This window comes from Mustela nivalis (genome assembly GCF_964662115.1).
Source record: "Mustela nivalis genome assembly, chromosome: 4".
NCBI classification, from domain to species: Eukaryota; Metazoa; Chordata; class Mammalia; order Carnivora; family Mustelidae; genus Mustela; species Mustela nivalis.
In genome coordinates this window covers 117,645,307-117,669,158 of record NC_139023.1, presented here as the reverse complement: position 1 = coordinate 117,669,158, position 23,852 = coordinate 117,645,307, and the positions used below count along the sequence as shown (strand labels likewise).

Sequence of the window (23,852 nt, the reverse complement as noted above, 5' to 3'; positions counted from 1 at the left end):
TTAAAAAAACACTACAGACCCACATTTGATGGAGCACCCAAGTGTAAACTCTTTCCAAGAGGCACTGATGGATTTACACTGTCACACACAATTGTAAAGTTTAGGATCTTGGCAGCTGCAGTAAATTTCAAAAATCCAAATTAAGGATCTTTGTCCTTGGTCTCCTCAGCCCCTTGATCTCGTGCTCCCTACTATCTAAGTCCTGCAGACACACAACCTTGGAACTGTCTTCTCACCCACCTATCTTTTTCATCTTTTATCCATCTCCTATCCTTCCAGCCTACTGCTTCTATTTATCTCAAGACAACACCCCAGGACTCCCTCTGTTCGCACCCAAAGTTAACCTTCAACTCTCCTTATGATTTAAAGACATTTTGCACAGTACAAAGATAGGACCTATGCAGATGTCCCCTTTACATATATTCAGCCATTAGTCAAAAATGTAATTTAACTAAGCTACTTAACAACAACAATTAAATTCCTGCTTTCCTTTTAGAGCCTAATAAATTAAAGTTTTGTGTTCATTCTGTTTGTTTTGTAAGCACTTACAGGTCACTACTTGAGAAAAACTCGAAACCCTGACAATTTTATTTATTTCCCATAAGAGACTAACCCTAAACTGTCAACTACACTGAGGTCTTCTATAATGTTTGATATTTAAAGCATTATCCGGGGGCACCCAGGTGGCTCAGTCGGTAAGTGGCTGCCTTCAGTTCAGGTCATGATCCTAGGGTCCTGGGATAGAGCCCTGCATCAGGCTCTCTACTCAGTGGAGAGCCTGCTTATCCCTCTCCCACTCCCGCTGCTTGTGTTCCCTCTCTCGCTGTGTCTCTCTCTTTGTCAAATAAATAAATAAAGTCTTAAAAAAAATAAAAAGCATTATCCCATTTGTACCCATGCACTTGCTAGGTCACAAATTTATTAAACTTAAAAAGCCCAAAGTAACTCCAGTAACATTCTTAGTGCCCAGATCTTGGTTTCTCAAATAAAGAACCAGAGTGTCTTAGAGAAATGGTTGATTCCAGGGTTAGGACACAGAAAATACAAAACGAGCCTAGAGCATTCTGTGGTACCAGCAAGTAAGATTAAAGCTTTTTAGAGTTGGGATAAGGGGGCAAGTGGAATGTTAGAAGGGCACAGAGGCCAACCTGAAAGAAAGTTCTAGTGGCCAAAGCTGGAAGAGTTTGAGCAGCAAGTTAAATAACAACCCATAAAATAACAACTCTCCATGCATCTGTACTGATACAAATAGTTGAACAAATAAATGGGGGAAAAAATTCTAATCAGTAAACACAGAAGAATGAGAAAAAAAAAATGTATGACCACCATCAGAACAATAAACTACAGGGGCTCCTGGGTGGCTCAGTGGGTTAAGCAGCTGACCCTTGGTTTCGACTCGTGTGGTGATCTCACAGGTGTGGGATCAAGCCCCATGTCAGGGGCTTCATGCTAAGCTCAGAGATTATCTCTCTCCTCTCCCTCTACCCCTCCCCACTCATGCTCAAGCTCACAGTCTCTCAAATAAATACATAAAATCTTTTAAATAAATAAGAACAATATAGTCCAATGTACATCCAATTCTACCAATGGATGCAAAATTAGTGAATAAAAGTTTAAGGAGAAACAGAATACTCACACAGCCCGAGCTTCTCTTCCAAGATATCTACTAATTACAAAGAGAAAAATAACTTTCCACTGGGGACCAGGCAAACAGCACCTTAATCAAGGTTTACATCAGCAAAAAGACATCACAGGCCCCGGACATGACGCACTGAGATTCCTTCCGGTATTTTTTCCCCAAATGCGTAACTTCAATGTGATCATGAGAAAACCTCAAGTACTAATTGAGGAACAGCCTACAAAATAACTGACCAGTACTCTTCACAAGTTCATAGACTGGATGTTAAACAGAAAAAGGATAGTGAAAAGCCACTGAACTCCGAAGAAGTCTATAGTTTCAATAACAGTAAAATAATCTCACACTAATGTGAATCTATCCGTTTTGACAATTTAACTACAGTTTCACAAGATGTTACGGGAACTCTCTGTACCATATTTTTCTGCAACTTTTCAGGAAGCCTAAAAAATTACTTCAAAACAGCACATAAAAATCAGTAATCAAAGAACCCCAATCTTTTTTCAGTATTTATAACAGAAGCATAATGTCAGACTTAAAATGCCATCTTTGGGGCTGTCTGGGCAACACAGTCTGTGGAGCATCCGACTCTTGGTTTCAGCTCAGGTCATGATCTCAGGGTTGTGAGATCCAGTCCAGCGTCTGGCCCTGCACTTAGCACAGGGTCGGCTTGAGATTCTCTCTCCCTCTCCCTCTGCCCCCCCCCCACTTGTGCTCTCTTGTTCTCTCTCTCTCTCTCTCTCTTTCAGAAAAAAAACAAAACAAAACTTTTTTTTAAAAAAAATGCCATCTCTGGGGGCACCTGGGTGGCTCAGTTGTTAAGTGTCTGCCTTCAGCTCAGGTCATGATCCCAGGGTCCTGGAATCAAGCCCTGCATGGGGCTCCCTGCTCCACCAGAAGCCTGCTTCTCCCTCTCCCAGTCCCCCTGCTTGTGTTCCCTCTCTCACTGTCTCTCTCTCTGTGTCAAATAAATAAAATCTTTTAAAAAATTAAATTAAATTAAAAATGTCATCTGTGTTCTTGAAAACTTCAACAAGAGCTATACAAACCCAACCACCGCTGTAGGCATTCTGGAAAGCATTGTTTTATAATACATTTGTTATATGTGTTTTATGACACATTTATAGTGTTTTATAGACACAACTATAACATCTCTTTCTTGTTACTCTGGCATATTTATGATTAGCTGAAATTCAAATGACATGAAGGTTGTGAGAGACTCCTAAAAGCCAAGCTTCAACGGCTATATCACTTTACACTGAGAAGGAAGAGCAAGAAGCTTCCCTTGTGTAAAATTGTTCTCCAGAAGTGATTTGTCCTCTTCCTTGAGGAAGCAGACTAGCTGAGGACAAAACACAAGCTGACATCCTGCAAACCACAACCCTCCCCCGCCCCCCACTCATGGAGGGACTTGTGTGACATTCTTTCTGAAAGCCCTAACTCTCTTAATGTTTATGTCTTGCTAGAGGGAAAAACCTTAACTTGATGATGGCAAGGCCTCCGGGATCTTGTAAGTCCTCTTTAGTAGATGAAAGTTCTTTTGAAAACCTCATTTACTTTTCCTTATCTCCCCCAACCCCATAGTACATAATCAATTGTTCCTCACAACCCCTGAACAGCTCTTTCTGCCCCTGGGGCTCCCTTGCTTTCATAAAACGGCCATTTTGGACCAAAGATGTCTCAAGAATTCTTTCCTGGTCATTGGCTCCAGACCTCATCCTAGCAAACCTCACCTATGTTTCAAAACCACATCACTTATATGGGTGGAAATAGTGAAGGGAGAAAAACAGCAATTTGCTTTTTGTTGAAAAATTCAAAACACTTTAATTTGCCTCTGGGTTGGGACAGCACTCTATGAGGTAAGATGGAACAAATCTCCCTGAGGGGTGGGGAGATGCGTATCTACCTCTATGTCTGAATACAATGGGTGGTTTGTAGCTCCAGGGAACATTCCTCCAATTTTACCCTTCCAGTTACCTCGAAGAATTTAATACCAGTGAAATGACAACGACCTAATGCTAACCTGACCCCAAGTACTAATCTCCAGCCAGCTCCTGTCTGAAGAGTAGTAAGATTTTTTTCAGTTGCAAACCCAAAAAGATCGGGCTGGTGATCAGTAAAGTGCAAGAAACCTCCTTCGTGGAGTTTCGGACCTGGCCAAGATTTTGCTCCGCCCTTCTATCAAAAACAGAAGGTCTTCGGAATCGTGATAAGAACTGCAGTTTGGGGATGCCTGGGTGGCTCAGTTGGTTAAGCAGCTGCCTTCGGCTCAAGTCATGATCCCAGCGTCCTGGGATCGAGTCCCATATCGGGCACCTTGCTCCGCAGGGAGCCTGCTTCTCCGTCTGACTCTGCCTTCCACTCTGTCTGCCTGTGCTCGCTCGCTCTCTCTGACAAATAAATAAAATCTTTATTAAAAAAAAAAAAAAAAAAAAAGAACTGCAGTTTGGCTTTACTCACAAACCCCCTGCCTGGGTTTTTAAACAACCCATCATCCATCTATAAAATATAAAAGATTTATCCCTTAATAAACCAAACAACCAGGACACTACTAACGTCCCACATTAGGACTCTCTGAATGAGTATTCATCTCTATGAATAAGCTAATAGTGTGGCTCAAAAATTAGATACCCACTTTCTAACGGTCTCTCAGCGACGCAGAATACCTGCTTCAAAAAGCAATGGGGGCGAGCCTGACATGAGAAGGGGGAGTACCTGCCCGTAGGTTTCGAGGGGAGAGGATGAAGAAATGTGATGGTTCTACACACCATACTTTAAGTAGATGAACTGTGGGATATGTGAGCTCTGTGATGCGGGGGAAAAAATAAAGTCCGAACCATCCAGACACTTTATTATCACTGATTCACAACCTAGAGTGAGCTGGGAACTGATATTTTAAAGGACAAATTTTAGCTTCCTGTGGGTAGACCCATGTATCCTATATCCTATAGAGACGATAGTCATTCAGGTTCTTTTAATTTTCACTAAAAAAAATCTCAACCCTAACCTATCACCCCAGTAAGCAACACAGATTAAGCCTTCCCTATTGATATAACCTTTAACTGCTGCCAAACTTCTATCAAAAACTCCCAACAGAGACAAATATAGGGTATTTTGGTTTTGTTTTTAAAGATTTTATTTATTCATTTGGCAGAGAGAGACACAGTGAGAGAGGGAGCACAAGCAGGGGGAGTGGGAGGAGAATCAGGCCTCCTGGAAGCCTGATGTGGGGCTGGACCCCAAAACCCTAGGATCGTGACCTGCGCCGAAGGCAGACATTTAATGACTAAGCCACCCAGGCACCCTAAATACGGTGTATTTAAAGAACATTAGATCCATCCATCCATCTATAAAATCATCCATCTATAAAATATAAAAGATTTATCCCTTAATAAACCCCAAACCATCAAACAACAGCATGTGTGACCAAAGGTCTCAGACACCACAAGGGTTTCTTATTACCCTTAGGGTAAGGAAAATTGCAACTACAGCGAACGGTCCTAGAAAATGCACTACTGCATGTACTACATGGATGGGCACACAGGATGCTCTCCCATGCCATTTACAGTCTCCTTTGCATCTTTTGTAAATGTTAGGAAAAGCTTTTCTATGGAGCTGATACGTTTCCCCCTTTATGCTCATTGATTTGTGTGACTGATCATACCTTTTTATTATGGCTTCCAGAGGCAACATTAATTTGCACAGCATCTATCCAAGTCCATTTTAACGTGCTTTCCTTTACACTATTTTATTTTCCACTTGGAATACTTAATGCTCACCTCAAATGTTTCATGGATGCTTAATAAAAATAAATGCAGAAATAGATCTTGGCTCTAAGTGTATTTTAACAGCATCTTAATACAAAAGAACGTGTTTCCTAAGGGAGTTGTTGCTGAATGCACTGGGGCTGGAAAAAAGATAACCAACACACATTTATACTATAAATCTGTTTCTTTCTAAAAGTGGAATGAGCTTTTATATTTCCACTGCTAGGCAAGAAAATAAAACTAGGCAACATTAGTTACTTTTGTAACTGTAAATTTACAATCTAATTTTTTTGATCTTGTATTTTTCGTTATTGTTCTAACTTCTTCAGAATTATTTTTTCCAAAGATCTTATTTATTTACTTGAGATACAGAGAGCATGTGTGGGGGTCAGGGGGAGACAGAGAAGCTGGCTCTAAGCTGAGCACGACACTGGAATCATGACCAGACCAGAGCCAAAGGCAGACGCTTAACTAACTGAACCATCCAGGTGCCCTGCTCTAGTACAATGTTTAATAATAACTGTAATACGCTGGTTAACTTTTTGAAGTCAATCATTAAAAACCAACTATACACACACACACACACACACACACACACACACACACAATTACAAAAGGGAGCTCAATAACTTTTTAGCAAGCCACTCAAAAGTTGTGGACAAAACTTTATGTCCTGGGACGCCTGGGTCTCTCAGTGGGTTAAACATCTGCCTTCCCCTCAGGTCATGATCCAAGGGTACTAGGATCCAGCTCCACATGGTCTCCCCACTAGGCCAGAACCCTGCTTCTTCCTCCCCCACTCCCCCTGCTTGTGTTCCCTCTCTCGCTGTGTCTCTGTCAAATAAATAAATAAAATCTTTCAAAGTATATATACATGTATAGGTACATATATATACACATACCTACCCTGGGGCTAAGAAAAAAAAGACAAAATGATTGGTTAATCCCTTTAAAAGTACTAACATTAACAAATTTCTCTCCTACCTTGTAGTAACTTCTGTGCTTAGTTAAGTTTTTACCCATTTACTATCTATCAACTCTTGTTCCACACATTTGGAGAAAGCCAGTTTACCGTCTAGTTCTTAAGACACACCACCGGAAACAAAATCAGCTGGCACCAAGGCACTGATTTCTGAAAAAAAACGGTCTGAAATCTGGATTTGGATTTCACAGTCATTTCCAAGTGAAATTGGGAAGGACTAACTAAAACCTAGTCGTCTCAACTGAAGTTTTCTATTTTCTATCAAATGTCCGTGCAATACCCACCAGATCTTTCAAGCCACACATCCCAAATGGCTTTCACCATGTACTCACTCAGTTTAGTAGAGGTTCAGTTCCACCGAGGTCTTCGATCTCAGAGTCCGTGTGTCCAGAGGCAGAGCCCTAACAATTGTTTATATAGACGCTGAGCTGAGTCAGCCAAACCTTCCAAATACCCTAAGGAAGCAGCTCTTAAAAATAGCATCAAGCATCTGTACCGTGCTTTCTAAATCGGGAAGAGCTTTTCTAACACCTCCCTGGCTCTTTTCCAGGCTGCTTTCTTCCCGCGACTCCCAGTCTCTGCAGGACTGTCTGGGACTCCCTCTTGGCTCCCGCGCGCTCCGGACTCCAGGTCCAACCGCGCGGGACTCAGGACACCGCGGGCGCGCACAGCGCACCCCACCCCCACCGCGCCGGCCGACCCGCCCTGACCCACGCGCTCGGCTCGGCGGACGGCCCACCCACGGTGTCCGCGCGCTCCCGCCTGGCCCGCACTCACACGCGCAGCTAGCGGCCGGGGCACAGTAACTGTCGGGAGCGGCGGGCCAGGGCGGCCAGGGCTGCGAAGAGGCGAGCGCCGGCAGCGCCGGCAGCGCCGACGCCGGCTTCGCCTTCGTTATCCCCCCGCCGCAGGCCGGGAGAGCGCAGGGCGGCGGCTCCCTCGGGGTCCGACCAGAGGAGTAGCGCCGCCTGCCTGGCCGCGATAAAGCGCCCTACGGCCGCCGCGGAGCAGCGCGCGGGTGGGCGGCCAGGAAACGAAACAGGACACTGGCTCGAGGGCCATCCTGTTGCGGGACCCAGGTCACGGAGCTGACTCACCCAGAGCGCGCATGGACAAACCCCAAAATCCCGCCTTGCCGGGTCTGTACGAAAGGGACAGTGGTGATTAGCCCTGGTAATCACAGGACGCTACCGGGGCTGATGGATACGAGCTCGAACCTGGACGGATTTGCTCACTGTCTGTGTCCCGCGCCCTAAGCTCCGAGGGACGCTGACACCGAGGGTTTTTTTTTTTTTTTTCCTATCAAATACGTTGCCCACCCCGAGAGCAAGTAGGTCTCTATAGAATGAGCTTCTGAGAAATTAGGTGATTACTCCCCAAAACAATAACTTAAGGAATTGAATCTAATACGGGGGGGAGGGGCGAGGAACAAGTTGAATGAAAATATTACTTCGAACGATTTGAGTGTATTCTGCACACATTTTTAAAAGATTTTATTTATTTATTTATTTATTTATCAGAGAGAGAGAGAGAGAGAGAGGACACAAGTAGGCAGAGTGGCAAGGAGAAGCAGGCTCCCCGCTGAGCACAGAGCCTGATATGGGACTTGGTCCCAGGACCCTGGGATCATGACCTAATCTGAAGGCAGCAGTTTAACCGCCTGAGCCACCCATGTGTACCTGCACGCTCTTGTAATAAATACTTCTCTGTAATACTGTTCATGTGAGAAAGCTGGAAAGTGTGCATATTCAAGAAAGGGTTTGGTTATCAGGCTTTATGAGTGTTTATGACCTTCCCAAAAATTGCCTGTTGCAGATGCCCTTGAAAATTAATACTTATATCTACTTTCTGATTTGCGTTTACAAACAAAAATCAAATTATTTAAAGCAACACCAGGTATTACTGTTAACTCTTTTTAAACTGTTAATTCTTTTTTTTTTTTTAAGATTTTATTTATTTGTCAGAGAGAGAGGAGCAAGAGAGCACAGGCAGACAGAGTGGCAGGCAGAGGCAGAGGGAGAAGCAGGCTCCCTGCTAAGCAAGGAGCCGGATGTGGGACTTGATCCCAAGACACTGGGATCATGACCTGAGCCAAAGGCAGCTGCTTAACCAACTGAGCCACCCAGGCATCCCTTAACTGTTAATTCTTAACCCCTTACAGGAAATCTTTAATCACAGGGCATCTGGCTGGCTTAGTTGGTGAAGTGTGTGACCCTTGATTTCAGGGTCATGAGTTCAAGCCCTATGTTGGGTGCAGAGACTACTTTAAAAAGGGTAAGTTTCAGGGGTGGCTCAGTGGGTTAAGCCTCTGCCTTGGGCTCAGGTCATGATCTCAGGGTCCTGGGATGGACCTCCGCATGGAGCCCTGCATCAGGCTCTCTGCTCGGCAGGGAGCCTGCTTCCCCCTCTCTCCCTGCCTGCTGCTTTGTCTACTTGTGATCTCTCTGTCAAAAAAATAAATAAAATCTTTAAAAATATAAATTAATAAATTTTAAAAGACATTTAAAGACCTGTATACAAATATATTTGTCATTTTAGGCCAGGACTGAGAAAAATTTTTCAGAGACGGCTTTTAATAACTGCTTGCAAAATTTAAAAACACCCACTAAAGAACAAAATTTTACTGATGTCAGTAAAGATTTTTTAAATTGCTAGCAAATTCTAAAGGCAATTCCAAGAGGGGACTTGTAAAAATGGGGGGAACATATACATAAAATTGATGAAAAGCACATTTAGAAAAGAAACAGGACAATAGGTTGAATATAGCACTGTGTAATATGTAAAACAAAAACAAACCAAAACCTTATGCATAGAAAATAGCTGGCAATACAAGAAAAAAAATTTTTTTTTCTGGGTTGTGACATTATGGTTCTTTTTTTTCTTCTATTTTAGTGTAATTTTCTAAAATTTTTTAGTGCAGATATACAACTTTTATTTTAGAAAAAAGAATTTTGTTTAAAAGTAAATCAGTAAGAGATGCCTGGATGGCTAGCCAGTTAAGCATCTGCCTTAGGCTCAAGTCATGGTCCTGGGGCTGGAATCGAGTCTCGGAGAGGGGCTCCTAGCTCAGCAGGGAGCCTACTTCTCCCTCTGCCTACCACCCCCCTTTGTGTTATTTCTCTCCCCCCACCCAAATAAAACCTTTTTTAAAAAAGTAAATCAGGGGGCACCTGGGTGGCTTAGTGGGTTAAAGCCTCTGCCTTCGGCTCAGGTAATGATCTCAGGGTCCTGGGATTGAGCCCCACGTCAGGCTCTCCGCTCCTCGGGAGCCTGCTTTCCTTCCTCTCTCTCTACCTTGTGATCTCTGTCAAATAAATAAATAAAAATCTTAAAAAAAAAAAAAAAAAGTAAATCAGGGACGCCTGGGTGGCTCAGTTGGTTAAGCTGCTGCCTTCAGCTCAGGTCATGATCCCAGGGTCATAACCCCAGGGTCCTGGGATCGAGTCCCACATGGGGCTCCTTGCTCGGCAGGGAGCCTGCTTCTCTTGCTGCCCCTGCCTGCCTCTCTGCCTGCTTGTGTGTACACTCTCTCTCTCTCTGGCAAATAAATAAAATCTTTAAAAAAAAAAAAAAAAGTTTTTTTTAAAGTAAATCAATAAAATGCCAGTGTTTTAGTCAGTAAAAAATATATGACAATACTTAAAGACAGAACCTCACCTAAAATAGGGCTAAAAATCACTAAAACAAAAAATTTTCTACCTTATTTTTAGTAGAATTTTTAAAGGAGTTTGATTTTTTCATATTGATAAATCAGTGTATATGCTCGCTAAAATTACATTAATTCCTATTCTCACTCTAACACTCGCTACAGCTGATCACTGCCATCAAATTCTGTTTGATAAATTCAGATTAGAGTCAGCCTTTCATGAATGCATTGCATTATTAAGAAATGCGTCATTTTAGCTTATGTTAGCATTTTATTTTGGGCTAATCATCTTCAAATTCCCTGTCTTCTCTTTTAGTGTTTGAGTGTTTTATGTCACAGAGTATAGGGAAGAAGGAACATAAAGATGACCTTCCTGGGGCACCTGGGTGGCTCAGTGGGTTAAAGCCTCTCCCTTCGGCTCAAGTCACGATCCCAGGGTGCTAGGATTGAGCCCTGCATCAGGCTCTCTACTCACAGGAATCCTGCTTCCCCCTCTCTCTGCCTGCCTCTCTGCCTACTTGTGATCTCTCTCTCTCTCAAATGAATAAATAAAAGTCTTAAAAAAAAAAAAAGGTCACTTGTTCACCTGAGCTCTCACGAAAACTGGATAGAGGGGCGCCTGGGTGGCTCAGTGGGTTAAGCCTCTACCTTCGGCTCAGGTCATGATCTCAGGGGCCTGGGATCGAGTCCCGCATAGGGCTCTCTGCTCAGCAGGGAGCCTGCTTCTCCTCATCTCTCTGTCTGTCTCTCTGCCTATTTGTGATCTCTCTCTCTGTCAAATAAATAAATAAAATCTTTAAAAAAAAAAAAAACTGGATAGAGTAATAATTTTAATCTCTTTAAATCTGATAACAAATGGCAGTGTTTCGATTTACATCTCTTAGATTTAGTGAGAGTAAACTTTTTTAATGTTTAATGATCATTTGTGGTTTATTTATAAATTTCCTATGTAAGGCCTTTTCCCATTTCTCTCTATAAAGTTCTTAGGTTGCAGAACAAGGAAGGAGGAGACTGGTTCTCTGAAGAACGTTGATCTGCTGGGCTGTCTCCAAGTTAGTTGAAGTCACTGTCCTATTTTACAAGCCTTCCAATCAAACCACAGAATTATCAAAAGTAACGATTTCTTTACAATCCTAATGGAAAGCTCTGGGGCCATCTGGAGTCCATACCTGTGAAACACACATTGAAGATCTCAAATGCGCCCCTGGCAGGAGTAAGGTGTCGCCAAGTGCTTTTGTGACAGGTAAGGACAGACAAATAGGGAAGATGCCCTCAGGGGAAGGGAGCAGACAGACTCTTTCATGGAATCAATGAAGCCTCACTTCTTGAAAACTCCAAAAATAATGGGAAGTTTTTCTTTTTGTGGGGGAGGAGGAGGTGATAATACACATCCTGTGTGGTTTTCGCCAGGTATTCATGTTTGGTGGAAAGTCAGCAACAGACACAGGCAAAGGCTACAGATTCGCTTAATGCTGATAAATGGTATGGCTTCTTGTAAGAATGGCAACCAAAGCCAAATCAAAAACAGTATTCTCATTAAAGGAGCAAACCTCCTGGACTTGTAACGCCATGAAACAGTCACTCTACTATCAAAGTTCCCATACAGACCAAACGAGAAGCTCTCTTCCTCTTTCTCATAGGAGTTTTAATACCATCCTAGATTTTCCCAGCTGCCCCAAGCTCTCGGTCTATTCTCCAGCCTGACCACCAAGGGCGAGGAGCTGGTAAGGACTCAGTACCTTCCTCAGCACTTCAAGTGGTGAACTTCTCAGGGTCAATTTTCCCCTTACAAGTCCAGGTTTCAGACAGAACCTATTATGGACCTGGGGGCATTTGTGTATAACACCTGTAATGGGTCCAGTATATTTATTTTCACTACTCCCAAATAAAAACCATTTTTAAAAAGCAAATAAAAAACAGTACAGGTGGCTGTAGGCACTGAGTTCCCCCATGGCTCTTTTTAGAGCCACTAGAGACATTTGATGAACTCCAGAAGAGAAAGATCAGCCTATAAAGGGCTTGAACACTGATGAGTAAGTGAAGGAGTAGAAACAGGGTGTAGATAACTCTTACCAAAGGTTTCACTATAACAAGAAGGTAAGAGAAAGGAGCGTCTCTTGAAACTATCTTAGGGGGCACCTAGGTGGCTCAGGGTTTAAGCCTCTGCCTTCGGCTCAGGTCATGATCTCAGGGTCCTGGGATCGAGTCCCGCATCAGGCTCTCTGCTCAGCAGGGAGCCGGCTTCCTGCTCTCTCTCTGCCTGCCTCTCTGCCTACCTGTCTCTCTGCCTACCTGTGATCTCTGTCTGTCAAATAAATAAATAAATTTTTTAAATCTTTAAAAAAAAAACCATCTTGGGGTTCAAAGAATATATTTCTTATTTGGTTAAGTTAGGCAGGCTGGAATATGTTTGCACACCAAGAGGAAGTCACAGAGAAGAAACGGTAGTTAACTGGTGTGATCAGGTCCCTTACAAAGGGAAAGAGGAATTAGCATTAGAAAAGGAAATTTCTTTTAATTATGGCAGAAAGAAAGGGAGTGAGGATGAGTCCTCATGCAGATGAGTGTTTTAGTAAGGGAAAGAAAGAAAATGGAAAGAAGTACACTTTCTCTCTGAAGCTGGAGGATCTGCTGAAGGTATCATGTGAAAGCAAAGACAAGGGACTTAACCCTGAAATAGACCTCTATTTGTTTCCTATGGTGCCATAACAAATTCCCACAAACTTAATGGCTTAAGACAATAAAATGTGTTATTCTACATTTCCATAGGTCAGAAGTCCAAACTGGGCCTGACTGGGCTAAAATCAAAGATGCCAGCAGGTTTGTATTCCTTTCTGGAACTTTTTCCAGATTTTAAAGGGCAGATGCATCCCTTACTCATGGTCCCTTCCTCTTGCTTCCAGGCCAACAGCAGAGAATCACTCTGACCTTGCTTCTGTTACCGTATCTTCCTTCCGCTTCCCTCTTCTACTTTGACAGCACTCTTGTGATTACTTTAGACACACTGGATAAGCCCTGATAATCTTTCTACCTTAAAGTCATTTCATTAGCAACCTTAATTTCATTGTCAAACTTAATTCTCCTTTAGCAGGCAAACTAACACATTTACCTTCTGACTATTAGAACATGACATCTGGGTTGCCTGGGTGGCTCAGTTAAGTGTCTGCCTTAAGCTCAGATCATGAGCGTGGGGTCCTGGGATCGAGTCCTGCATTGGGCTCCCTGCTCAGGCTCCAGAGAGCCTGCTTCTCCCTCTGCCTGCCTCTCCCCCTGCTTGTGCTCTCTTGGTTTCTCTCTCTTTCTCTCTCTCTGACAAATAAATAAATAAAATCTTTAAAAAAAAAAAAAAAAAGGACATGACATCTTCAGGAGGCCATTATTCTGCCTAATACAAGGCCCTAAGAAAACAAAGAGGATGCTAATAGCTAATGTGGAAATGTTGGGGTTCCGAGCCAAAGGCCAAGAAAGAATTCTTGAGATGTCTTGGGTGCAAACAGGTATTTTTATTAAGGCACGGGGACAGGAGCTACGGGCAGAGAGGACTGCCAAGGGATTGTGAGGAGCAACTGATTATATACTATGGAATTGGGGGAGGTAAAGCTAGGGGTAGTTTCCAAAAGGATTTTCATGCAGACTCACAGAATCCTGGCGGCCTAGCTATTGTCAAGCTAAGGTGGTTTTTCCCTCTAGCAAGGCATTCACATGGGAGTTCCTGGAGGACTGTTGTCCTCGGCCTGCCCCGAGTATTTGTCAGTGGGCTACAGGTTCTAAGAAAATTTACTTTTACCTACATTTCTTTTTGCCCTTGTTCCCCGCATCACCACCCAGCCCCACAGAGTTCTTATGAATATTATTTTAAACCGAAGACATTTGAGAGACAACTGATGCTGAAAGCAGCCTTCTTGGAGTTTCCTTTTTCTGACTAAAGGCAAGGACTTCAGAGAGGAAAACACCATAAATCCCCTCTCAGGGGAGCTTCACTGCTAGGAAAAAGACCAACCATTCACACCTGGATAAGAAATTGCATAAACAAGCACTATCACAAACAGTCATACTTTCATTTGTTTCTCGAAAAGCCCTAGGTTATCCAGTGGAAGTCCTCTTTCCTGTCCCTCTTTGCCCCCATTAGTTGGTATAGAAACCTCACAAACCTTATCTTTTCTACTGTAATCTGTTGTCAGGTAACTTTCAAGCTCCTCCCCCACCCCACGGGATCTGAATTGGTGGAGGGAAAATTTGTCCTCCCAATAGCAGTAAGGGACCTGGAAGGAGCGCACAGCAACACCAGGGACCCCGAAGACTGCATTCTGCAAATGTAGCAGGATCAAAGCCACGAGTGGGCATTGCTTTCCCATTCACAAAGAATTCCCATTCATAAAGAGAGAGAGGTTAGAAGGTCGAATAAATTTGAAAACACGGTTTGGCCAGGTGGACAAGGCACAGAAAAACGGAGTAAGGACTTCAGTGTGCGAAATGATTCGTCATAGGAAAGTGAAGCCAGGAAAGGACAGGTCGAAAGGGAATCCGGAGCGTGAAAAATTCATGAAAGTTTACTGTAAAGGGATGATATTGTCAAAATAGTGTTAAAAAGACTGATCTGTCCACATATAGAATGGATGGGGGTTATGGGAGAAATCAGTTTGGAAATGAACCAAAAAACCACTGAGCTAGAACAAAGGAGGAAAAAATTTTGAGGGAAGGGGCATGAGGGAAACATTGTGAAGGAGAACTTTACAGTACCTGGTAACAGAGAATATTGAAGGTGAAAGACATAGGAGTTAGAGCTGACTGCAGACCCTGAACCTGAGAAGCTAAAGACCTTATGGTGTCAGTAATGGAAATTGTGAGAAAGTAATGCCCTCCTCCCCTCCCCCTTTGTGTATGTCCTACACATTGCCTCTCTCCGAGTCTTGAACACAATAGTTAACTGATAAAAATTTATCGACTTAATAATAAAAGCAAGTTAATCATATGCAATTCAGGGGCCTCTCCACCCTTAACCTAAATCTGCCAGGCTATAAAACTGGATGAGGGTTTCATCAGTGGCTGACCCCTTTCACATGATACATTACTGAGTACTATAAACACTTTATTGCCTGCAGAGGGAAGAATTTGTTCTTGGTTGTGAATGAAGTCAAAGTGTAACGAGCATTAAAGGACACAGGATTCATTACACTTAGAATTTTTTCACATCTGGGTGTCATGCTTAATATTATCATAGATGATGTCAGCAAAGCCAAACACTTCGCCCATAACCCTTATTAGAGTAGGAAACATACACCCATTATTCTCTGAGTAACAAAGCCATTGCCGATCTAGATGGACTCAAGTTTTATCTCACCTTGAGAGTTTTTGCTATTTGACCCTTTTGTGTCTCAATATCTTTTTTTTTTAAAAGATTTTATTTATTTATTTATTTGACAGAGAGAAATTACAAGTAGGCAGAGAGGCAGGCAGAGAGAGAGGGGCGGGGGGAAGCAGGCTCCCCGCTGAGCAGAGAGCCCGACTCGGGACTCGATCCCAGGACCCTGAGATCATGACCTGAGCCGAAGGCAGCGGCTTAACCCACTGAGCCACCCAGGTGCCCTCAATGTCTTTCTTCATATTAGGGGTGATAATACCTATGTTACAGGGTTAAATAAAGATAAAAATAAAATCATGCGTATTTGGAAAATGTTTTACCCAATGCCAATCATAACAGCTAATATTTATTAAGTACTTGCTACTTGCTGGGGATTGTTCTCAATGCCTTTAAGTTTTGTGAGGGTCTTTTTTGTTTTGTTTTGTTTTTAAACCTTGCTGTATCTTCATAATAATACCCTTAGGTGGATTCTATTAAAATCTCTATTTTGCGGGGCACCTGGGTGGCTCAGTGGGTTAAGCCTCTGCCTTCGGCCCAGGTCAAGATCCCAGGATCCTGGGATCGAGCCTTGCGTCGGGGCTCTCTGCTCAGCAGGGAGCCTGCTTCCCTTCCTCTCTCTCTGCCTGCCTCTCTGCCTACTTGTGATCTCTGTCAAATAAATAAATAAAATCTTTAAAAAAATAAATAAAATCTCTATGTTGCAGACAAAACTAAAGCATAATGAGATTAACCAATCTACCCCAGGTGATAAAGCTAGTAAAGAACTTAGGCTCACATTTTGGCTCTGCATTCAGCTGATATAAGAAACAATTACACCATTATTTCCTATAGAAACTGCCAAGAAGGGACACCTGTGGGTTGAGCCTCTGCCTTCGGCTGAGGTGGTGATCTCGGGGTCCTGGGATCCAGCCCCACATTGGGCTCTCTGCACAGTGGAGGGCCTGCTTCCCCCTCTCTCTGCCTGCCTCTCAGCCCGCTTGTGATCTCTGTCCAACAAATAAATAAAAATCTTAAAAAAAAAAGAAAAGAAAAGAAACTACTAAGAAAAAAAGTTTGGACAAAAAACGTAGAATGAATTTGCTCACCCTACAAAGTCCCCCTGAACCACACTTATCAACATAAAAGAAGAAAAACAAGAAAGTCTAGGCAGTTGCAAATCCAAGATAGAGATCCCCATGAAAGAAACCCCAAATGGTAAGAATTGTACTAAAGCTTGCAGGTTGAGGGAGTTAGGTCTAGAAGCAGGGAATGGTGGTAAGGAGTTTGGTCAATGGAATTCAAACCACACAAAGCAGAGGGCCAGAGTCAGGGATGAGGGTGGCCACTTAAAAAAGGGTGGAGGTGGTGAGAGACAGGGCTGTTCAGCTCTGCCTAGGGATGTGTGGCTTTGTTGTGTGAGGGGGATACTTAGGCAGAGACACAGCATGTTGGTGGGGAAGCTCCTCCAGCCCTCCTTGCCTCCCTAGTGCCTGTCAGAGGTCTCTGTGTCTCCCCACAGTCAAGGGGGCAGTAGGCACTGAGAGCCACTGATGTGGCTCTTTGACTGGGAAGTGCTTGGTCTCATGGGCTGCCTCTGGGAAGGTCTTCAACACTACTGGATAAGCTCTGTGCTTCCCCTGCTCCCTGCTCAGTAACAGGGCTTCCCTAAATTACATATGTCCTCAAGAGAAGTGTGTGAGATTCAAGTTACTATCCTGGCCTTCCCAAACTCAGCAATTTGTGAGTGATTTGGGGGGTGCCTGGGTAGCTCAGTCAGTTAAGTTCTGCCTTCAGTTCGGGTCACGATCGCAAGGTCCTGGGATCAAGCCCCACATCAGGCTCCTGGCTCAGCGGGGAGTCTGCTTCCCTCTCTCTGCCCCTCCCCCTGACTGTCTGGGCGCACGGGCTCTCTCTCTCTCTGTCAAATCAATAAAATCTTTAAAAAAATCTGATATTCAATTAAATCATGTTAATCCTACAAAAAAAAGTCACTACTAAGCTATGGCTAAGGCTGCTCCATTTATAGGAAATAGGGAGACACATGTACACGCTGCTGGGCCTTCTTTCTACTCCTCCACGTCTCTTAGCTCTCACATGTTTTCCACATCTTCATCTCCCTGTGTTGTATCTTAGATAATTTCTTCACAGATACATCTTCTCTGTTCTCTGTGCAGTTGTATTTATCTTCTATCCAAATTCTTAACTTCAATGATTAGGGATTCTTTTCATTTCTAAAAGCAATATTTTGTTCTTCTTCAAACTGGCCTAATTATTTGATAGTCTCCTATTCTTATTCATGTTTTCAGTATCTTTTTTTTTTTTTTACATTTTACAGCACTTCAAGCAGAATTATTTTTCATTTTAATTCTGATAATTATAATCTCTGAAGTCTTTGTGGTTCCGGCTCTGTTACCGATGGCTTGCTCACTGATGTTCGTTTTCTAATTTTTTAAGTTTTTTGGGCAATCTACCTGTAGGAATTTTTTGAGGCCTAGTTGAGGGTACAGTCATCTGGAAAAGTCTGGATTTCCTTCTCTCAGACATCTGGGGATATTACCCATCCTCATAATTACATTATAGGTGCATGTTTTGGGGTCAAGCAAAGAATATAGATTCAGCTCTCAAGTAGCTTAAGATTTGGCCCATTGCTACAAATTCTCAGGGGACTTTTTTTTCCCTTCTTTTTAAAATGTCCATTCATAGTGTGGGCCAAGATAGCAATGTTTTCTTGTGGCCTGCCTTTGCAGGGTGGGTTTCTTTTCTAGTTTGACCTCTCTGAAGGTATACTTCTCCTAGGTCTAGGCATTATGCTTCCATTTTATGCAAACTCAAGGCTTTGGCCCTGTGCCCTCTGTGCAATGCAGTTCAGATCACAAAGACCAGTGTATATCTCAGATACCCAGCGGCCTCAAGAATTAGCTTACCTGCTTGGTCTTTGCTCTATTACTGATGCTAGTGGACTTAATCATTTAAAGTGGGTTTTAATATTTAATGATGTATTTTTAGATATCATATAACTGCACGGTTTCAGAGCATCTAACGGGGCAAACATGCAAAAAACAAAAGTCCTCAAATATATCTGTCATCTTTTTTACTTTTTCATGTTATTATGGAAAATTACAAACATTTCACAGGTAGGAAAAAATATGATGAGGCCCAAGGCACGGATCAGCCACTAGCGGCCAATCTTAATTTTTATTCATATTCCCCTTTTCTTTTCCTTTCCCACAAATTATTTTTTTGAAGAATGCTTTCAAGTTTTGTTTATTTATTTATTTATTTATTTATTTATTTATTTATTGAGAAAGAGAAAGAGAGCACAAGTGGGGGGACAGAGGGAGAGGGAGAAGCAGACTCCCCACTGAGCAGGGAGCCTAATGCGGGGCTCCAATCCGAGGACCCTGAGATCATGACTTGAGCTGAAGGCAGATGCTCAACTGACTAAGCCACCCAGCTACCCTCCCACAAATTATTTTGAAACAAATTTCAGAAAGCAACTACTTTCATTCATTATCATATGTATTTCATAAACATTTTCATAATGTTCTCCCCACACACATAGAGGATGTTTAGAAATGTCCAGTAGCCTTTTTGTGGTCATGTTTGAGGGTTGTTATTGTCATGTAATGGTCATGAGCCAAGGATGAAAAGTGTCCCATGAAATAAGCAACAGTGTCACATCCAAGAAATCACTGTCAAATCCAATATCATAATGACTTTCACCTATGTTTTCTTCTAAGGATTTTGCAATTTTAGCTCTTACCTTTAGGTCTGTGATCCATTTTGAGTGTTTTCTGTCCATGGTGTAAGGAAAAGATCCAACTTTATTCTTTTGCATGTGAATATACAGTTTTCCCAACACCATTTCTTGAAAATAGTATCTTTTTCCCATTTTTTTTTAAGATTTTATTTATTTATCAGAGAGAGAGGGAGAGAGCGAGCACAGGCAGACAGAATGGCAGACAGAGGCAGAGGGAGAAGCAGGCTCCCTGCTGAGCAAGGAGCCCGATGTGGGACTCGATCCCAGGACGCTGGGATCATGACCTGAGCCGAAGGCAGCTGCTTAACCAACTGAGCCACCCAGGCGTCCCTCTTTTTCCCATTTTTTAAAAAAATTATTAATTCATTTATTTGACAAAGAGATTGAGAGAGCACAGGTAGGCAGAGAGAGAAGGGGAAGCAGGCTCCCCGCTGAGCAGAGAGCCCGATGCGGGGCTCAATCCCACGACCGGGGGACTATGACCTGAGGTGAAGGCAGAGGCCAAACCCTCTGAGCCATGATGTCGCCTCCTATCTTTTTCCCATTAAATGACCTTTGTACGCTTGTTGAAAATTGAGCATACAGGCACGGAGTTATTTTGGAGCTTTTAATTCTATTCCATTGGTCTATATGCCTGTCCTTATGCCGGCACCACACTGTTGGATTATACTAGCTTGGAAGTAAGTTTTGGAATCAGAAAGTGTGAGACTTCTAACTTGATCTTCATTTTCAAGAGTATTTTGGCTAGTCCCTTGAGATTCAGATGCATTTTGGGGATGGGTTTTTCTGTTTCTGCAAAAAATGCCCTTGGGATTTTGATAATTACACGCAATCTGTAAGTCATTTTGGGTAGCACTGTCATCTTAACATGCACTGTGTCCATCCATGGACACAGGATGTCTTTACACTTATTTATGTTTTCTTTAATTTCCTTCAGCAATATTTTGTTGTTTTCAGTGTGCAGGTCTTTCACCTTCTTGGTTTACCGCTAAGTATTTTATTGTGTTTTATACAATTGTAAACAAAATTGTTTTCTTAATTTTCTTTTCAGATTTTCATTGATGTGGTATAGAAAAGCAAGTGATTTCTGCAGGTTGATTTTGTAGCTGCAACGCTGTTGAATTCATTCATTAACTCTAAAACATTTTTTGTGTGTGGAATCTTTTGGGTTTTCTATGTATAAGATCATACCATCAGGTGCCTATGTGGTCAGTCGGTTAAGCATCCAGCTCTGATTTCAGCTCAGGTCATGATCTCAAGGTTGTAAGGCTGAGCCCCGTAACAGCCTCTATGCTGAAAGTAGAGCCTGCTTGGGATTCTCTCTGTCCCTCTCCCTCTACCCTCCACTCTCCCACACCCCCATGTGTGCACATTCTCTCTCTCTTCTGGGGAAAAAAAAAAAAAGAAAGAAAGAAAAGATCATACTATATGAATAGAGATAATTTATTTACTTGCCAGTTTGGATGCATTTCTTTCTCTTGACTAATTGTTCTGGCTAGAATTTCCAATACCGTGTTGAATCGGAGTGGGAAAAGGAGGCATCTTTGTCTTGTATCTGATTTTTTTTTATTTTATTTATTTTTTGACACAGAGAGAGATCACAAGTAGGCAGAGAGAGAGAGAGAGAAGCAGGCTCCACTGAGCAGAGAGCCCAATGCAGGGCTTGATCCGAGGATCCTGGGACCATGACCCTAGCCAAAGGCAGAGGCCTTAACCCACTGAGCCACCCAAGCGCCCCTGTCTTGTATCTGATTTTAAGGGTAAAATTTTCAGTCTTTCACCACTAAGTATGATGTTAGCTGTGAATCTTTCATATATGGCCTCTATCATGTTAAGGAAGTTTCCTTCTATTCCTAGCTTATTGAGGTTTTTTTTTTTTATCATAAAAGGGTGTTAATTTTATCATAAAAGGGTGTATCTTTGTAAAGATACTTTGAGTATATCTTTGCACCATGAGATTATCCTATAATTTTTTTTCCCTTCATTCTAATAACGTGGTATAGTGCATTGATCGTTTTTCATAAGTTGAACCATCCTAACACTTCAGGGTTAAATCCCATCTGGTCATGGTTTATGATCCTTTTAATAAGTTGCTAAATTTGATTTGCTAGTATTATGTTAAGAATTTTTGCATCTTTATTCACAAAGGATAGTAGCCTACCATTCCTTTTTTCTTGTAGTGTCTTTATGTAGTTTTGGTATCAGGGAATGCTGACTTCACAGAATGAGTTAGGAGGTGTTCCTTTCTCTTTAATTTTTTGGAGAGTTTGAGAAGGATTGGTGTTGGTTCTTTAAATATTTGGTAGCTTGGTCCATTGCTTTTCTTTGTTGGGAGGTTTTTATTACTGTTTCAATCTCCTTGCCAGTTGTAGGTCTATTCAGGTTCTCTATTTCTTTTTCTTTTTAAGATTTTATTTATTTGTTTGTTTACTTATTATTCTGTTTTTAAATTTTTTTTTGGTGGGCAGCAAAGCAAAGTTTGTTGAACAATAGTACAAAACTCCTGAAGAAGAAGGGGACCCAAGAGGGTTGCCTTAAGATTTTATTTTTAAGTAGTCTCTACACCCAACATGGGGCTCGAACTTACAACTCCGAGATCAAGAGTAACATATACCATCAACTGAGCCAGCCAAGTGCCTCAGCTTTTCAATTTCTTCATGAGTTCATTTGGCAGATTGTATGTTTCTGGGAATTTGTCCCTCTTAATTAGGTTACCTAATTTGTTGATGGGCATTTTCTTTTATAACATGTTTTCTTTTATAACATGTTTATTTCTGTAAAATCAGTAGTAATGTCCCAACTGTTGTTAGTAATTTGAATCTTCTCTCTTTGTTCTTAGTTAGTGTAGCTAAAGGTCTGTCAGTTTTGTTGATCTGTTCAAAGAAACAATTTTTTATTTCACGGTATTATTTAAACTTATAAATATACGTACTTATAAAATATGTCCATGATTTTATAAATGCTTCCTTAAATATTTTCCTTAAAACATTGTGAATTACATTTTAAAGCCAGTTTCTAGCTTTTTAATGGGTACTTAGTAAATTCACTGTTAAATGAACAAATGAGGTTAGTTTAATAAGGTATACAAAAAAAGAAATGTATGTAAATCATAAATGCAAAGGAAGCAGGGGGTGGTTTGAGGGAAATGTACAAAGTTCGCCCTTATACACTGCAAACAATCTAATTCCCTTAACAGCAAGAGTTTTTTGTTGTTGCTGCTGTTATTTAAAACAAAAATCCTTGAGGTAGACTTCTATTATTAAAGCCTGGGTTTCTGCAGAGTTCAGTTCTTCCTCACTTCTCTTTGATGTTTAAATTGCTTTATCACGAGCCAGCAAATAAAACCTCAATCTTATCAGGAAATAATGACTTTCTCTCTTTGTTCTGTTGCCTTACCTGAACTTGATGATTCCCGATGGTATTGTTTTTCTTCAATTTAAGCTCGGCCTCCAGTGCTCCAAACACCTTGCATACAGGCAATGCAACTAAGTCATTGAGTTCATTTACAGAATTAAAAGGTGTCTGGTTAGTTGTAAAGTCCCTTTGACTCAGCTGGAGATCAGTTACTCAGCTTGCTCACTAGCAGAGGGTTTCAAATTGTGGTCTGATAATCCTAGGGTACCAAGGAAAGGCTTCAGGGACTCCACAACCTTTCATGTAAATGTTGTTTTTAAGATACTTTAGCCATTTAGAGAAAATATTTACAAATCTATCTGACAAACAACTTGTATCCATAGCAGGGATTTTTTTCCCCAAAATCAATAAATAACATTCATACATTTATAGATCCATTCTGCAGTGAAATTAAAAATGTAAACACTGCATATGCTTTTTTTTTTTAAGCCATCCAAGTGCCCCTGGAACATTTTTATTTTTACTGGGAGGATTTCCTAATTAGCATTTCTTGCAGAGCAGTTCTTTTTTTTTTTTTTTTCTTTTCTTTTCTAAGATTTTATTTATTTATTTGGCACAGAGAGAGAGACATCACAAGTAGGCAGAGAGGCAGAGAGAGGGGGGAAACAGTCTCTCGCTGAGCAGAGAGCCCGCTGGGGCACTTGATCCTAGGACCCTGAGATCATGACCTGAGCCAAAGGCAGAGGCCCAACTCACCAAGCCACCCAAGCGCCCCCTGCAGGGCAGTTCTAATGGTAACAAATCTCTAGCTTTTGGTTATCTGGGAATATTCTCATTTTTCTCTCATTTTTGAAAGTCAGTTTTCCAGATATAAGATTCTTTGTTGACAGTTTTTTCTTTTATCTTTTTAAATATATCAGTACACTACTTCTGGCCTCCAAGGTTTCTATTGAGAAATCCACTTAGACTCTTACAAAGGATCACTTACATGTGATGATTTGTTTCTTTCTAATTGCTTTCAAGATTCTCTCTTTGCCTTTCTTTTGACAATTAGATCTTGATGCTGGTCTCTGGATTTATTTTACTCGGACTTGAACTCCTTGAATTGGTACATTTATATATTGTATCAAATTTTGGTATTTTTTCAGCCATTTTCTTGAAATATTCTTTCTGTTCATTTTCCTCTCTTCTTTTTCTTATATTCCTACAGTGCATATGTTAGTCAACTTGATGGTGTCTGAAGGTCTCTTAAGCTTGCACCATACACAAAGATAAACTCGAAATGGATAAAAGACCTCAACGTGAGGCAGGAATCTATCAAAACCCTGGAGGAGCACATACACAGTAACCTCTTCAACATCGGCCA

The 23,852-nt window shown here is 41.7% G+C and overlaps 1 protein-coding gene and 1 long non-coding RNA gene across 5 annotated transcripts in view; one reads left to right on the top strand and one right to left on the bottom strand.

The window, feature by feature from the left end:
* Positions 1-23,852, bottom strand: part of ABCG2 (ATP binding cassette subfamily G member 2 (JR blood group)) — a 159,646-nt gene that overhangs the window by 78,377 nt on the left and 57,417 nt on the right. The window contains exons 1-2 of one of the 4 annotated variants that reach the window (XM_082726608.1): positions 7,163-7,437; positions 6,718-6,786 (exon numbers count right to left, since the gene is read on the bottom strand). The exons of 2 other annotated variants lie outside the window; for them this stretch is intronic. The gene's annotated coding sequence lies outside the window, so the exon portion shown is untranslated. Of the gene's footprint in view, positions 1-6,717; positions 7,143-7,162; positions 7,438-23,852 lie in introns of those variants that run through there. One more of the 4 variants, XM_082726606.1, reaches the window with a different exon arrangement.
* On the top strand, positions 7,484-13,383 carry LOC309862596. The gene is made up of 3 exons (XR_014310600.1): positions 7,484-7,750; positions 11,012-11,274; positions 12,801-13,383. It is a non-coding gene; the product is annotated as an uncharacterized lncRNA (long non-coding RNA).